This window comes from Pongo abelii, chromosome 5, assembly GCF_028885655.2.
Source record: "Pongo abelii isolate AG06213 chromosome 5, NHGRI_mPonAbe1-v2.0_pri, whole genome shotgun sequence".
Taxonomy (NCBI): domain Eukaryota; kingdom Metazoa; phylum Chordata; class Mammalia; order Primates; family Hominidae; genus Pongo; species Pongo abelii.
The window spans coordinates 66,252,502-66,267,700 of NC_071990.2; the positions used below are offsets into that span (position 1 = coordinate 66,252,502).

The 15,199-nt window shown below is 34.5% G+C and overlaps 1 long non-coding RNA gene across 1 annotated transcript; it reads left to right on the forward strand.

Annotated features, from left to right (window-relative positions):
* The first annotated feature begins 6,009 nt into the window (after positions 1-6,009).
* LOC129059772 (uncharacterized) lies at positions 6,010-14,569 on the forward strand. The gene is made up of 4 exons (XR_008525858.2): positions 6,010-6,090; positions 9,205-9,245; positions 9,921-9,976; positions 14,356-14,569. It is a non-coding gene; the product is annotated as an uncharacterized LOC129059772 (long non-coding RNA).
* Positions 14,570-15,199: the final 630 nt, after the last annotated feature.

The following is a 15,199-nucleotide window of genomic DNA, read 5'->3' on the forward strand; positions in this document are numbered from 1 at the left end:
TGCAAGGATAGGATGCTCTATTTATTGTAATAAATTGTATCTAGTGCACATTGAACTTCCCAGTTAATTAAATAACACCATAATTCATTTCTATTTATGTTTTAGTGTTTTCCCTGGTGGAATCTAAAACATCCTTAATATCTTGGATCAGAATGTATAGTGCATTTTTGGAGCTACATTAACCCTTTCCTCTTCAAACAATGCATCAAAGGCAATAATACACTTGGTAAAGCCTATAGATGTAGGCAAATTGGGCTCATCAATCTGTATGATCAAGGACAGTTTTACATTAATTGTAAAAATGACCTCCTAAGATAGTCAGTTCTCTTAATGTGTAAATTACTTCCTGCGAGAATTGAATCATTTTTGAGTCAACAGTGTTTGCAGGTCATGATTAGTTATTGACATAGGCCAAGTTTACATGATATCCACAAAAGAAATGTTAAAAAGAGAGAATAGTGGGACTTTAATTCATACAGACATATTAGCATGTATAAATTTACACACACACATGCACACACACACACACACACACACAGACATAATTAGAATGTAAGTTAACAAGGTTCCAAATTTCCTGTTCTCTTCTGACTAAGTTTCTTTGTTCATTACCTTATTGAATAGTAGATAACAAATTGATTTAAAAAATGTACATTGATTGTGTACTATGATCCTACATTATTCTATACTCTGGGGATACAGCAGGAAACATAGCATATATTTCCCCTCATTGTAAGGCTTATAATTAGTAGGTGTTAAAAATAAATAGAATAAGTAAATAACAATATTAGTAAGTGGCATGAAGGACCTAAAATAAAGGAATTTAACAGAAAGTAATGGGTTGATAGTGTTTAATGTAAGTTGGATAATACATTTTAATTGCCCATTCATCATCCACCCTGTTACTCCACCTCCACATAACCCCAGTAATTATGTATCTAACCTCCTGACCTCATGCAAACACTGGTCACAGGGGAAGATGATTCCTTTTAGAGCTCCAGCACACAGACAGCATGTAGTTGAGTACTAGGTTAATACACCAAGGTGTCTGAATGAAAAGTCTGTACTGTTAACCAGTATTTTGTTTCTAACAGGCCAGACATCTATCAATAACAATAAATGAAAGAACTCCTCCTTAACTTCAATATTTTGAAATGTTAAAAAAAATCTATGTGTTTAAAGCTAGTAATAACTTAAAAAACTTATAAAGTGATATTAATTTTCATTAAGGACATATGACGCTTATTTTTCTGTATTTTTTGTATGGTATGTTGATACATTTTTGTCCCTTTATAGTTCTGTATTGGAGATCATTTCCTTGTATTAGGCCTGCATTAATATTTTAAAATAATATTATCTCTATATTGCTTTACACATTTTATTAAAATTATCTAAATTTGTGACACATAGAAACAGGCCACAATTTATTAAAATTTATTCTACTAACAATTCTACGTATTGTTAGAGCTTCTATCCAGTAAAAAGTCTAAAACTAATAATAATTGGTGAACAACCCATTGTTTTTCACTTTTATGATAATATAGCTTTCCACAGATTCTATCTTTTGTTCATCTGTATTCTCTGAAATCCCTGTAGCAGCAGAAGAGTTTATGCTACTTGGTGAAAAAGTAACTTCCAGTTTCAGTTAGTTGAATAGAAATATGAACTCTGCGGCACTTTCTCTGTAATACTGCTCAATATTCCCTCTGATAACAGCAAGGTATAGGTTTGCTGTTTACCCATTTCTAATATGCAGAGTACAGTAAGGTCTAGAAGAAAGAAGAGGTTACTGAGAATGAAGGACTTGTGGGCATCTATACACTGTAACAATGAAAGTACCTCTCTTCTTTAAAGGATTTCATATTTATGCCATTAAACCTGTCTGTAAAACGAGTTTACATATGTGATTTTGTACGTGGTCAAGTTAGCATTAGCTCTATCAAACTCCCCCTTTCTCTGTCTTCTGACAACAGGCTCTTATTTTAAGACCATGGGAGTAAGCATAAATGTCAGTGGAACCATTCACTGTTTCTTGGATTCAGTTCCATTACTGGCTGCAATTCTTTACTCCTTCTGGATTCATACTCTTTGCTAGGTGATCCTTTAGTTCCTTTACAAGAAGGATCTTAAAGAAGTGCAGTATATTTACTATCATTTCACTTAACTTTGGATTTAGTCATGTGAATTGCTTTGATGAATAAAATGAAGTAGAATAGACAGTGTGCTAGATAGAATCCTAGATCCAAAGAAGGCTTGCAGGTTTCTTCTTGCCATCTTGTAACTCTGCTATCACCATGAAAAGAGCATGTCTAAGCTAGAAGGAGGACGACAGATGTGTGGAGCAGAGCTGAGCTGACTGGACCAGATGAACTGTCCTTTGGACTTGTGAGCTTAATAAATGCCGGTGTATTGAGATGTTATGGTTGGTTCTTTATGCAGCATTATTTGGTTTACAGTTAAGTGATACACATCCCATATGCCTAGTCTCGATGATAAGTTAAATATGAACAATGGAACAGAAGTAGGCTAATCTGAGTCCTTCCCCGGCATTTTATATATCAAAGCATAGAAAAATAATCCTTCATCATCTAGGATCACTATGGTGTATGGATCTTGCATATTTTTATGGTCCCCGTAATAAAGAGAAAAGCACCCATAGTAGTGGAAAATGATGTTGACAAAAAGGGATAGGCAGAGTTAGAGACAGAAAAAGAGAGATTTCCAACATTTTGTCCCTGGAGTCTGTTATTCTTAATACCATTTCCATTCTCTTTTTCAGTGGTGAAAAAGCCTGAGCAATATTGCAAGACACACACCACAAAATGTGAAACTGCTTGAGTTAAGGCCCTGAGAGTTGCCAGATCCTGAGCTAGAAAGATAAGTTTCCTCTGTCTTTCCTCTGCAAGAAATTCAAACCAATGACTGCACGGTGGTTTAATCTTTTCCCCTCTTATTTACACTATGTTAATGATGTTTTATTTTTAAGTCTTTGGAGCATCTAGAATTATATTATTTATATGTAATATGGAACTCAAATTTTATTTAGTCCATGTGTATAGACAATTGTCCTAATATAGTTTGTTAAATAGAATGTTCTATATCTTCAAAATGACAAACTTGTAATATATTAAATATCATATATGCTTAGGTTTGTTTTGTTTTTCAATTGTCTGTTTTATCTTTGCCCTGCCTTCAGCTGATACCAATTGTTTTAACTACTGTATTTTTGTACTTGATAGACATGTTTATACATATTTATACAAATATTTGTTATGACCATTTCTCCACCTTTCTTCTTTTTCACTTTAAAAAATATTCTTAATAATTTCTCTTGGCTAAATTTTAGAGTCAGCTTGACAAGTTATTTACAAGGCTTTCTGTGTTGAATTTATAACCTACTATGGTGACAATATATGCTTTTATAATATTAAATCTCCACATCCAGGAATATATTCTCACCATTCCTTCAGTTTCTATTTTATTTTCTTTTGTAGCCTCATAGATTTATTCATGTCATTCTTACACATCATTTCTTAAAAAGAATTACATTTGGAAAACTTAGTAGAAAAATGGTGATTGAATTTTGTCTGCTACCTTTTGTGAGCGAAGTAATGTACAAGAATACAACAGGCTTCAACTTAAGGAGGCCATTTGAAAGCAAAAAAAGAGAGAGGAAATTATATCACTTTTCTAATATAGGTTATTTTGCCTCTGGTCAATGCTTCTAGATAGCTGACAAGTGGGGAGGCTAGAAATAGTGATATTTGGGAAAGCCAGAGGGATATGGGGAAACCTAGTTCTTCCAGACTTATTCTTAAGCTATTCCCTTGTGAATTATTCTTCCAATAAATAAAATCCACTTGGAAGTATCCTGGGGACATAAAGCCAATTAATACTGTTTTTCCAAGGGAGTATGTTGTTTCATGTTAGTCTATGGTAGAAACCAAGACAGAAACTGTTGATTAGAAAGATGTGTGGTTGATGGGAAAGAAGAAAATCACAAGTTTAGTATCCAGACTCAAGCATTGCTGTCTCAGCAAGAAGTCTAATACTGAATGTTTGGCAGTGGAGCCCTCCAGATTGAAAATGACACATGGTCATTTAAGTGTTAAGGGACAGGTATTGAGAAACCTCAATTCCGGCAAAAATGAGTCCAATATTTCTCAACACATAACACATCACCTTTGTGCTTGAAACTGGTTCATGGGAACATAGATATCTACATGATATTACTTTCAAAATAAGAATCTGTTGTCCAGTTTAGTGTCATATGGACAGTACATAAAATAACACTCAAGCTAGGAAAACACAGCTAAAAAACCTTTTCAGCCTGTAGCTCTCTTCACCTCCAGGAACATGATTAAAAAATGGATGTACTATCACATCTCTGACTGACAGTGTATGGAATATTTTTTCTGCCTATTATATTGCTTCCTATTTCCTTATTTTTGTATAAAAATTTTATGATGATTATGATTGCATTTTGTTCTGTGGTGGAAATTTTTGTCATTTGTTAAATAGTTTGCCATGTCAAGAGAAGACAAAAATTATGGGTCCAAAGAGAATGCTGGGGAAAAGTTTTACTGTTAAGTAGAAAACCCAGGTTAGGGTATATGAGATGAGGGTGAAGGATGGAAACAGAGTGTGTTCTTTAAAAGCAGAAACAAACAAACAGTCTGTATCCCATGTTTATAAAATAAAGTCTCAGAGTGATGCTGATTGGCTAACAATACTTGGACAAAATGCTGAACATTTGGATAAGTTCTTGTTTGCAATTTTTCCAAGAAATGGTCTTTACAGTTCACATGAAATGACCAATACTGGTTTATAAAACTCTGTTTGTCATTTTAGAAAAAGTAAAGTTTGACATAAGAATAGACATATAGGTAAATGAAATAGACTAGTGAGTTCAAAAATAGACATATACAGTATAGTTATTTGATTTTTGACAATGTTGCCCAGGTAAATTAATGGGGAAAGAGTAGCTTTTCTTTCCTTTTCTTTTTTTTAATTATACTTTAAATTTTAGGGTACATGTGCACAACGTGCAGGTCTGTTACATATGTATACATGTGCCATGTTGGTGTGCTGCACCCATTAACTCGTCATTTAACATTAGGTATATCTCCTAATGCTAACCCTCCCCCCTCCCCCCACCTCACAGCAGGCCCCGGTGTGTGATGTTCCCCTTCCTGTGACCATGTGTTCTCATTGTTCAATTCCCACCTATAAATGAGAACATGCGGTGTTTGGTTTTTTGTCCTTGCGATAGTTTGCTGAGAATGATGGTTTCCAGCTTCATCCATGTCCCTACAAAGGACATGAACTCATCATTTTTTATGGCTGCATAGTATTCCATGGTGTATATGTGCCACATTTTCTTAATCCAGTCTATCATTGTTGGACGTTTGGGTTGGTTCCAAGTTTTTGCTATTGATATCATCTTCATTACAGTAACTTTATCATGTTTTGAAATCAGGTAGTGTAAATAGTCTGTTTTGCCACTCTCATTAAAAATAATCTTGGTTCTCTATCGCTTTTGTATTGTCATGTAAATTTAAGAATCAAATTCCCTATTGTTACAAAAATTATGTATCAATGTTGATTGAAATGTTTTTGGTGTATTTTTCACTGTGGGGAGAATAAACATCCTAATAATATAAAAAAAGATAAAGTAAAATTTGTACTTTTATTTGTAGATTAGGCAGCTGTGTTCAGATTAATTAGATGTATCACAAAGTGACACACCTAAGTTTGATTAAACAGGAGGTTCTTTATTCACAAGTTCTCTACTCATAGCTGTATACAGCAGTTAAGCATGAGCATGTCCCTTGGGAAGGGAAGACTACTATTTGCAGTTTTATGTGGGGCTATTTTATGTGAGATGCCAGGATATATTTTGGAAATATATAAAAACTCTATGGAATTCAATTCCAAAGGGACAACCAGAGAGTTTCTATACTATTATTATTATTGTTTGCTTGCTTGCTTGCTTATTTCTTATTTGTTTTTATAGGTTTTACCTCTAGGCTTCATCTCCACCTTTCTTGCAGTAATAGCACCTGTCTTCCTGAGCATAGCACGGGATAGGTAATCTAGACTGGTATAATTATATTTTCCAAATTATGTGAGCAAGATGATTGGGCTGAGAATAGCATGTATGTCAATAACTCTCTGAGATTTTATATAGTGAAATCACTCGTTTATTCACTAAACAATTTTTAGTACCCACTATGTTATAGATAGTGTTCTTGGTACACTAGGAATATAGCAGTCACTAATAAAGATAAAGAAAATTGTTATCCTCAGGGAGTTCATATTTTTGTGAGAAGATTCAGATAAAAATTAAAATATATACATATATGTTTGTGTGTGCATGCATACGCACATGTGTATATATATGGAGAGAGAGAAGTGTTATGAAACAAAATCAGGAAACAAGGTAGATTCTGAAGAGAAACAGAAAATTTCAAATTTAAAGGAAGTGTGTGCCACACTAAGAATGTGAAATATGAACAAAACCTTGAAGAGAAGGACAAGAAACATTTTGGATATTTGAATCTGGATGAAATAACTTCTTTAGTATTCAATGCAAATAACTGTGATGTCTGATATTTTACCAAATTTGCAAGTTAATGAGTTAGCCTGCCACAGTTTTGTGAATGCTGCTATAATATACAAGACTCCTGGATTAGAGACAAAGGGCAATTTATTACTCAGAGCAATAGCAGTGGTCACAGAATCATCATTTTCGCATGTTTTCTCAAAGTCCTAATTCCCCTATGGTGATAGGAAGAAAACCAGATTATATCTGTAAATAAGTAGGTGGCATTACAGAACAGGAACTCCAAGTTTAGGAATAACAAATATTTTATGATGGTCCTAAGCATGCCTTATCCTTGTTCTAGAGGGAGACACTATCTCCATTTTCCAAGGCTGTTCACTATACAAACATTCCAGAAATAAGTGTTTAGAACCAAGGGTCATCAGTGCTTCACTTTGTAACACATGCATAAAAAGGTTAGATCTATTCCTGACTTTACATGATTTTAAGATACAAAACTACACAGTCTTCTCCTTTGCTTAAACTAGCTGAAGCAGTTTGACTTACATTTCAAATGATTTAGCCCTCACATATCTATCTATCTATCATCTATCTATCTATCTATCTATCTATATATATCTATCCATCTCTCTATCTATCCAGCTAGCTAGCTATACATGTTTACATATGTTTGTGAGTGCTTAAGTTCTTTTTTAGAGTATAGCCTGTGATGACCCATGATTTCTTTATGAAGTATCAATGGACATCTTCCCATCACTCTAAAAATATCCAATTGTGCTATTAGGTGAATCATCACTAGTGTGTATTAAATATTCGCTGATCCATATTCTTTGCCAATCAGCCTAACATCAGGCTTTTTAGGAAAGTCTTGGTATCTGTTCAATGTATGCCTTACTTACTGCTTTTATCATATTTTAGGTGACTCAGTCCTATAAAACTAGCAATTTCAAATTATAGTCAATTTTCTTTAGATACATCAAATTAAAATTGATCACATATTTTTAGCACATAGTAGCTCTCATGCATTTTCCAAAGAGCAATATTAAAAATATATATTTTAAAAATTATTAACATATTTTAAATGAGCTGTTAGTGAGTAATTAAAATGCCAACTTGGAAGAGTGGAGACAAAGGTTCTTCAAGGCCAGTTATATCCTTGTCTTCATAAAAAAGATTTATGGACATTACTACTTGGGAATATGCTAGTGTCATATGTTACATTATCTAAGTCAAACTTCCAGGGTTAAAATCCCAGCTTACTAGTCTTGTAACTTGAGATAATTGATTTAACTTCTCTGTTCCTCCATTTCCTCATCTATGAAAAAGGAATAATGATATTATCTACCTCCAGTGGTTACTATAACAAATACACAAGCTTTTTTCCCCTGTAATTTAGAACGGAGCTTGCCACATAGAAATAATGCAATAACTTTGTGTTGTAGATCTTCCATTTTATCTCATTCCCTTGTGACCATATATATACATACATCTATGAAATGGCCGCAATTATATCGCCACTTATGGATGTTGAAGTCTTTTTCTTGAAACAGTTAAGTATCCCATATGGAAATTGAACACACCATTAACTTTATTTGAATCTGGCTAAACCCAGATTAGCTAAATTGGCCTGGTTACCAAGTTGGCTACAGTGGGTAAGTCATAAAACAATGGCATCCATTTGGAAACTGCAGTCTCATGCATTACTGACTTCAAAGTAAACACCTGAATGCTGCTCCGTGTCATTGTTCTACATCAGGCATTTCTATGTAAAATTATTATTATTCTAGAGAGTACTTTTCTGTATGGAACAGTTTTATTTATGTTGCAAATATAATAGGCCTATAGTGGGTAGGGTAATGTAGAACTGTACCGAGGGCATAATGCTGTGATTCTTGTGGCTTGTTAAGATCAGTGGGTGCACACAGAGACCACAGCGCTAAGAAATTGATGAGATGATTATTACGTGTTTTAAACCACAGTTAATTACACAAATTACACCTATTAAGTGAAAGAGAATTAACCATTCACTTTGTATGTGCCTATTTGTAGCAATAGGTAGCTTGGTAAATATAGCAAAACAAGGAATTAAAAAAATACCTATTGTCTCAAAAATATCACAAGAACCAGACAATATGGTTTGGTCCCTATCACTATTAGGTATATTCATAGTCACTCCTTTAGTTCATTGTAAGAATGAGGAAACAGTGGGTATCAATAAAATATCACAAATTAAAAGTTAGTTAATATAATAAAATGTAAAACACACATAGTCTCTTTCACATTATTCAAAGTTCTGGAACTTAATAATAACATAATCATTTTACCACACTTACAAGTACTGTTAAAACCTGTCTGGAACTGGGTTCTAACCTGTGTAATAACTAGGATTGAGGAGAGACATTGCAGAAATAACTGAAAGATTTGAAGTTTGAGTAAGAATAAATAAGGAGGTAAGAACAATTTTGCTTTTTTAGCCAGGAGAAGAAAAGGGGGGGTTAATAAAATATTTTAGTTGTGGGAAGCTAATGCAGTATTTCCCATGCATGTTTGCTGTACTTAATAGACCGCGACAGCCTTAAGATTGTAGGCTGTCTACCATCTTATGACAATTTTGATAAGTATCTTTTTTTCTCCCCTAGAATGAGTATCTGGAAAACTTAATATATCATATATGTGCAAGGTAAGTGACAGATATTCTGCCATCACCATTAAAATTTCAAATGTTTCCTGTCGTAGAAATCAGCAAACTTTGTCTCAAAGCTTCCATGAATATAAGGCACTGGGCTCAAGAAAGCTGGGAATTTAAGATAGGTAAATAATGCCATGGAGGCCAAACCTCAGGATTTTAAAGATGATGGTTATCAACTTGCATTAGCCAATTTGCCCATATTTAAAACTTAAATTTACTTGTATCCTGGACGTGATAACATTTGCTGTTTTCCCAAGTGGCTTAAAACTTTTTTCCCTTTGTGTTGAGCAGGGCTCTATGCCTTTCCCACAGCTATGTCACTCCCCTCTTTCAAGCTTCCACCATTGAGGAAAGAATCATTTTTTCATAGCATCAAATAGATATTGTTGTAATTCTACTCAAAATTATCTAAAGTCTTCTTAATTCAGTTAACACAAAGGTAAAAATTTTAAATGGCCTGTAAGGACCTATATAATCAGGCTCCATTCCCTATATGAGCTGCTCATCCTTTAGTCACCCCATTGCTCCTGCTGCCTAGCCAGAGGACTTCTCACTATTCTTAAAACAGGGTGAACAGTTCCAAGCTCACCTTTGCACATGCATTCTCAATGAGGACAATTCTCATCCCTCTTACATCGACACAACTCATTACTTTTCTTCTTTCAGCTCGTGCTCAATGTCTCCTAAGAATGAGACCTTCGAAGACCACCCTACAGAAAATAGTAAGCCACCCCCTGCATATGCTGTATCCTTACATGCTATACAATTATCTAGAGGACTTATCACCATTTGAGTAACTATACATTTATTTACTTTCTTTTTACCTCTGCCACACATAAATTGCATGAAGGTAATTTTTGTATGTTTTGTTTATCCCTGTATGCCCAGTACTTAAAACAATGCTAGGCTAGGCATAGAGTTATTCTTCAATATTTATTTATTTATATTTGGTTTGTTTCTTTGTTTGAAATAACACCTTGCTCTGCCATCTGAGCTGGTGTGCAGCAGCACAATCATAGCTCTACTGCAGCTGTGAACTCCTGGATTCAAGTGATCCTTCCACCTCAGCCTCCTGAGTAGCTAGGACTACAGGCATGTGCCACCACACTTGGCTAATTTTTAATTTTTTCTGCATAGATGGGGTCTCACTATGTTGCTGAGGCTGGTCTCAAACTATTAACTCAAATGATCCTCCTGCCTCAGCCTCTCAAAGTGTTGGGATTATAGGCGTGAGGCACCACGCCCAGCCTTGTCTGTTAAATAAATGAAAAATTGGAATAACAAATGAATGGTATTATCACCACTTATGTATTTGTCCAATTTTCCTTATTAAAATTCAACTCCAAGAGGGCAATTTCTTTTTTAGTTATTTTAACTAAACAAGCAGTGACTAATTTGTGTCTGTTAACATTTGAATTCTTTTTTTGTTTTGTTTTGTTTTGTTTTTTTGAGATGGAATCTTACTCTGTAACCTAGGCTGGAGTGCAGTGGCGTGATCTTGTCTCACTGCAACCTCTGCCACCTGGGTTCAAGCGATTCTCCTGCCTCAGCCTCCCGAGTAGCTGGGATTACAGGCGCCTATCACTGTGCCTGGCTAATTTTTGTAGTTTTTAGTAGAGATGGGGTTTCTCTATCTTGGCCAGGCTGGTATTGAACTTCTGACCTCGTGATCCACCCGCCTCGGCCTTCTTAAGTGCTGGAATTACAGGCGTGAGCCACCGTGACCAGCCGACATTTGAATTCTTGACAATAAAGGGAAAAATTAAGGAATACAATGAAAATATAAATGGTTTGATTGCATTTCAAGATAGTTCAGATAAGAATAGCTCTGGTCTTAATAAATAGACTCAAGAGCACAATGATAAGAATGTGGAGGGTCAATGTATCATAGTATAATCACTCAGTAATTAACAAGTACTTATTGAATGCTATGTTATGATAGACACTGTGCCATACTCTAAGGATATTCTAAGGATATAATGGGAAGGAAAACATTATCTACATTCTCAAAGGGCTTGCAGTAAGCCAAGGATACAGAAAAGTAATCAGGTGGCTGTTATAGTCTGATAAGATGTCCTGTAGGAGGACACCTACTAGTCCAGTCATGGAGATAAAGGGAGTGACCCTGAAGGTCGTCATATAAATTATCATATAACACATTTTATGAATGAATAGTGTGGTTGCAGTTAAGCATGAAATATTTTGAAAAAAAAATATATATATATATTCACACACTGAACTTTTACTAGTGTTAAGCTGAAAATAAACCCATGGGAAGAAAGAATGCAGCAAAAGGAAAATGTGTTGAAAAACTATAAAGATAGAAGTGTAGTACTAGACTAAACAGAAATCAAAAATCTAAAATTTAAACTAACAGTTGAGAGAAATTCCAAACAGATTTAAACAATATACTTCAGAAAGGGTCAGAAATTTTCTCTGAGAGTAGTAGTTCAGTTAAGGTAGAAAACGGGTGCCTCAGTTAAATTTCTCTATACAAAACAGTTAGACACCTGATCCTCTTCCCAGCCTGAAAATTTGGACAATTTTCTCTTTTTCAACCTAGTGTAACAGAGTAATTTGGGACTCAGAAAATCTAGGTTCAGCACAAGGAAGCATAGGTACTGTATTAAAGATGGATTAAATAAAAGTCTATTTATTAAGTGACATAATAATATTAATTATTTATCCAATTAGACTCTAAGAACACTAGAAATTGGGCTTCTGCATCCAATGCAGGAATTTGTCAGGTTACTCTTTGGGAAAACTGACTAGGACCAAAGAAAAAGCTTATAATACTGAAATGACCTAGCCACAATAACCAAAAATAAAGCCATTGACTTCAGAAAGAGTTTCTTAAAAAAAAAGAAAAAAAAAAGTTTTAGTTTTTGGATACCGTCATCCAAAAACTAAAACAAAACAAAGACATTTTAGTTTTTGGATATTATCATCTGACAATAGTAAAAATGGCTTCAAAATTCAAAGAAAATTATTTCTACATAGAATTATACCCAGATAAACTATTAATCATGGGTAAGATTTGGAGGACATTTCCAGGCATACAAATTATTAGAAACTAATATTCTATTGCATGACTGGAGGCTGCGGCTTGTGTTCCACCAAAACAAGGGAGACATTTGAATACAGAGGAAGATCTGTGATGCATGATATAGTGGATCCATCTCAGAAATTAGGCAAAAGAAATTTTCTGGATAATTGAGGCTGACGAAAAGTCCACAGATAAGATCTGTGCCATGGTCTGGTAGACGACATAGTCAGGATTGGAGCAAGAAAACAAAGAGCTGCAGAAGGGACACTTTCAAGAACAAGATAAAATTGTACATGATCTGATTTGTTTGTCTGTATTTCAAGGAGATGCATTATTCATAGGTACATTGAAAAATAACCAAATGAATAAATAAAATGCTTGTTCATTTCTGGGCAAAAAAAAATCAAGATTTTATTTAAAAAATAAATAAAATAATATACTACATAACTGCTAGTGTTATTTACATAACTTTTTTATTTTTGGGATGGATTCTCGCTTTGTCACACAGGCTGGAGTGCAATGGCACAATCTTGGCTCACTGAAGCCTCCTCCTCCCAGGTTCAAGCAATTCTCCTTCCTCAGCCTCCAGAGCAGCTGGGATTACAGGCACATGCCACCCCACCTGGCTAGTTTTTGCATTTTTAGTAGAGATGGGGTTTTACCGTGTTGGCCAGGCTGGTCGAACTGCTGACCTCAAGTGATCCACCTGCCTTGGCTTCCCAAAGTGCTGGGATTATAGGAGGGAGCCACTGTGCTCGGCCTATATAACTTTGACAATGTTAAGTACTGGATATTTTTAACCAAAAAATTAAATAGAAAGGGAAGGGCAAGTGAGGTGAGGGAAAGAAGAAGTTAATGAGTGATATCTAGAATGCAAAAATCAACAACAGTACACTTTAATTATTTTAAAATGTAATGAAAAAAATTTTCACATAGCCAAATGATTTGAAAATAATTGTTGGTAGTGAATAGAAATATGAGTGAGGAGGAGTGAGGCAGAGATTACTGCTTTCCATTATAAGGCAGGTTGAATTTTTTGTAGACTTATAACTTGCATAACTACAAAAACAAAATAAAAATAAATAGAAGCAGTTCATGGAAAAGACAGTAGTCAATGGTTCAATTCATCAACATATTGAGAAAAATCTATAAAGGTAAAAACATCATGAATGAGTTTGTAAGGCATGTTAAAAATGTTTTAAGCTTTATTGTAGATTGTATCAGTAGGCTGCCCATATTCAAACAGCATTTTTCTCTACACACTAAATGGGTATACTGCAAAAACCTTTAACTCTTTTCTGAGGGGCATTTGTTATTCTTTATTGATCTTAGGACAAAGTTATTCCATTGTCCAGGAAAATCTGAGTTCCTAAGGTTAATTTCCTCAGAAACAACTATCAAATTTGATGAATGGAAATTTGATTAAAAGATAATCCAATCTGTTATCAAATCTGTTTGGTGTGCTACATTGATACCTTGCCCCCGCAACCCCTGCCCTGGCCCCACCACCAATAATGCAGATCTCCCAGAATACTCACACTTATGAGGTCCTGTCCTTAAATCTAGGCTGGCTTTGAAACTTTCCCTAACCAATAGAATACAGGGGAAATGATATAAAGCTGAAGAATCATCCAATTGAGTCCAGTTGACTGAAAAATATCACAGAAGAAAATAAAGTTGTTTTAAGTCTCTACTTCTACATTTTAATGGGTTATTACACAGTCATACATAATGAAAACACTAGGTGTTTTCACTGCTCAGTTGAAAAAATCTCCAAGGCATTTTCTACATTATCTTTCCGTTTCCTAGGAGAATGAAAGCTTCAGTTGCATGCAAAGGCAACAGACTTGTTAACAGATTCTTTTTTAGGTTACCTCCCTTCCTTGCCTTTATTCCCCAGTCTTCTGTATTTGTTTCTTGGGATCACCTCCCAAATGTAAATCCTTATTTGAGGTTCTGCTTTTGAGTTAAAACCAAGTAAGGTAAGAAGCATTATTGAAATGATACATTATGACAAATTCACAGTTCGGTAATAGAAAATCACTTTCTATTTAGGAAAAAGGTTTGGAAGACATGTGTAGAAAAGGACATCAAGTAGAACGCTATTGTAGTAATCCAGATGAAAAAGGAAGATGTGCTGAGATGAAATAATAAGATAATGCAAGTAGACGATTGTGAAAGATACTTCAGAGGTAGAATCCATAGTTATTGACAATAGTTTTGGATGTTAGTGATAAGTAAAAGCTGAGAAGACAAGGGTATCACTCTGCCTTAGGCAACTGAATTGTTGGGGACAGGATAAATGACGAGGGCCAGATTTAGGGGGAAATTTCGTATAAAATTGAATATGTTTAACAAAACTACCTATGGAACACCCAGTAGGCAGTTGATCATATGTGTTATATGGTACTGGGGTATGACGGAGTGATCTGAATGAACTGATAATAGTAAATTAAAGATCTCCAGGATTTAAGTGGTAATTGACTAATAATTTTATATGAGATATCTCAGGGTAACAATAATGACAGATGTTGTATGATAACTTATAATTTACATAGCAATTTTACATGTACATTTTGGCCGTAAGGCACTGAATATAGCACTAGAAATGGAATTAGAACTTTTAGATTGTGTAGTAGGACATCAACAGATATTCCTATTAGTTTATGGTGGCTCCTTACCCTAAGCCTGAATTATAATCTTTCTACTCATGCTTTGATTCAAAGTGTTAATCCTTTTTCAGTATTGCTAATTAAGTAAAGCCTACATTAGTCCATAGAAGAATATCAAAGTAACAAAGAATAAAAGTAGATAACAAAATGGTAATTTCAGATACACTAGAGACACACCATAGTTATGAATTTGAAGACTAAACTTTAAATGTTACACTTACAGAAGT